The sequence below is a fragment of the Struthio camelus genome, chromosome 1 (genome assembly GCF_040807025.1).
Source record: "Struthio camelus isolate bStrCam1 chromosome 1, bStrCam1.hap1, whole genome shotgun sequence".
Taxonomy (NCBI): domain Eukaryota; kingdom Metazoa; phylum Chordata; class Aves; order Struthioniformes; family Struthionidae; genus Struthio; species Struthio camelus.
The window spans coordinates 139,393,318-139,396,549 of record NC_090942.1 but is presented as its reverse complement, the minus strand read 5'-3'; positions in this window follow the sequence as shown (position 1 = coordinate 139,396,549).

The window sequence follows — 3,232 nt, the reverse complement described above, 5'->3', positions numbered from 1 at the left end:
TCAGGTAGGGGCCCCTTTGCTAAGCATGGTTGTCTTTGTAAAGGGGAGCTCTATGTGTGTGTCTTTGAGGGAAAATGTCATTTGAGGCTGTGTGAGTGACTACAGGGATCTACAGAGGGTTGAGGGGCCCCAAGAGGCAGGGCACAGTATGATGTTGCCTCTGCATGGAGCCAGTGGAAGGGGCACTGAGCTAGATTAAGGGCAGAATATGAGTGGGATGCGAATCCCTGGATGCTGAGAGCGTGAGGTACTGCTGGGGCTAACACATAAGGCTGATTTTTTAAATATAAATGTCTTTTTATTTCTGTTCTTCTCACACCTTGTTATCTTTTTTTGTGGCTTTGCATGCTGACAATTCTGAATCATATTTTATTTACAACACAGCTTTTAGAATTAATCACTTTGAAAGGAAAGCTTTGTCTCAAGGGAAATATTAATCTTAACAACATATATGAAGATGGCTGGCATGTCTAATTACATTATTTGATTGCTTCTACTTTTGCTATTCCATGTTTACCTTCCTGCCCCAAAAGTGGGAAGACCATATATAGTTGAATTGTTTATGTTAGAATTTCAGCTAAAATACTAAGGTTGGAGGATGTTATGGCATCGAGGTATGTGCTGTAGACAACTGGAAGAAAAATTTTTTTCATTTCCTTAGGTTCTTGTCTAAGGCCCTACAAACTAACCAGTACCGTCTGCCTACCGTTTTGAACTGCCTCATTTAAGAGCCTTCTCTCTTAAATTGAGTGTGGAGCACTAAGAAAGTGTTTCATGAGCCCAGAGAGTCCAGTTACATGTTTTCAGCTGTATGTTGGATTACTTTCTACAATTTCTGTCATAGTTTTGAAAGCCCATAAGTTTAAGAATGCATGGCCTTTGTTAAGGCCTTTGTTTGGTAATTGTTCTTTATCCAGAGAGGTGAGATTGAGTAGATACCTCATGGCTTTCAATGTCCCTGGTGTATACAGAACATCCGCACGGGCACAGTGGCAGGCACAGGACCTACAAGACTCAGAATGATAGAAATGCTGTTTGGAAGGGACCTCTGGAAGTCATCTAGCCCAACCTCCTGCTCAGAGTGGGATTATTGCCACATTCAGTCATTCACGCTTTTGCCTAGCTGAGTTTTGAAAGCTTCCGAGAGTGGAGATCCTACAGCCTCTCTCAGAGCCTGGAACGGGCAACCAGTTCCAGCACTGCACTACCCTCCTAGGAAACAACTTTTCAGGTGTAACCTGAACATCCCAAGCCTCAATCCACTGCCCTGTGTTAGATAGACTGGGATTACAGAGAAGGGCAAAAACAAAGAGGACTGAGCCAAATTCAAATAGTTGCAGGCAGCTGCTAGATTCCTCCCTTGCCTCCTCTTCCTCTGACTCAACCAGCCTGCTTCCTCAGCATCTCTTCGTAAGTCATATGCTGTAGCCCCTTAACCGTCTTTGGGAACTCTCCATTTTCTCCACATCCCTCTTGAACAGGAATCACAAAACATTATTCCAGGTGTGGTCTCACCAGTGCTAAATAGAGGCAGGTAATGACTTCCCTTGATCAGCTGGCTATGCTCCTCCTAATCTATCCCATATTGTGATTTCCTTCACTCATGGTAAGAATGTGCAGTGGGCTCATATTCAGCCTAGTGTCCTTCATAACTCCCAGGGCCTTTTCAGCAAGGCTGCCTCTCAGTCGCTCTGCTCCCAGCCTGTGCCAGTGCATGGGGTTATTCCACTCCAAGTGCAGAAGTTTGCACTTCTCCTTGTTGAACTTCATGAGGTTTTTTATTGGCCCAGTCCTCAAGTTTATTCATAACCCCCTAGACTGAAGCTCTGCCATTTGCCACATCAGCACATCTGTACCTTCCACTGCCACTGCTCCAAGAGCAACTGGAGACTGGGCAGGATATGTTAGAGCATCTAAACTGGTACTAGATGTCTATGCTTAGGTATCTAAATTCCACCCCAAGGTTCCTAATAGTAGCTGTGACAGTTGCTCCCTTCTCTACATGACAAGGTCTGATGTCTTAAATAATTCCTTGAAAGAAAAGCCAAAGCAAGCCAAGCTAACACCATCTGCTTGACTCTGGCAGAAAGAAACAGAGAGCAAAATTGATTCGGCCAATGCTTGTATCAGAAATCTGAAGTGCAGAAGCAGACAAACATCAGACTGTGCATCTTTTCCACCTGCCCCTGCTTGTTGAGATGCTCTGTGCTCTTTCTGCTTTGTAGAGTACAAGGTTTTGTTCCCAATAAGCAGGATTTCCCATGGGCACTGTTCATTGGTTTTCCTGCAGTGTGGTAACCCCATTTTATTTTCTGTCCACGGACATTTTGTACGTCTTTATGCCTTCTCTACTGACAACACATGGCAGAGGGAGGGCTATGGCTTTTTCAGGATCTTATTGAATGGCAGAAAGAGTCCACAATCAGGTTCTCAGAATTTAGTGATGGCACTAAATTTTATACCTTGCTTTTCCAGGATTTAGAGCTTTTACATTTAACATTAAGAACATTTTATGGCTGGTCATAGAGAGGTGCTGAGATTGCCGATTTGCAACCAACCTTTCCTCTAAATTGTTACATTGTTTTGTGAATTTTCAGCATGAAGTGCATGCTACACTGCTGAGATTTTGCATAAAATGTATTGGCTGATGAAAGAAAAGACTAGAGACAGATACAGGACAACGATACTGGGTACAAAGATATCAAAAGGAGAATCTAGGACAAGTGCTGAAGACATGACACCCTACTTAGTAAAACACTACAGGGGATTCATCTTACCTATCGGTAAGCATATAGACTATGCTTACATACTCAAGGCTTTTATACTCACTTTGGGCCGGGGAAAGGAGAAGAGAGAATCTTTTTTCTTGATTTGCTTTGTTCTGGGCTTTTTAGATCACTAAACTTTGTAACAGTGCAAAATGCTGAAATGTTCAGTTTTTTCCATGAAACAGAACTCTTGTCTTCTAGCCAGCTCTTGATGTGGTTTCTTTCTTTTTATATATACATATATCCACATGCACATACCCACAGGCACACATATACGTAAAAAATAAACTCCTCCACACTATTCAATAAAATTACGTCAAAAACCAATCTATGGACAGAAATTTACAGACCCAGACATACACTATGTAAATTCTTCTCATGCACTTAAGACCTAATCTGTAGGATATGTAATAATGGAGGCAATGGTTGAGATACGGAAAAAAAAACCCAAACAACTGTGATCA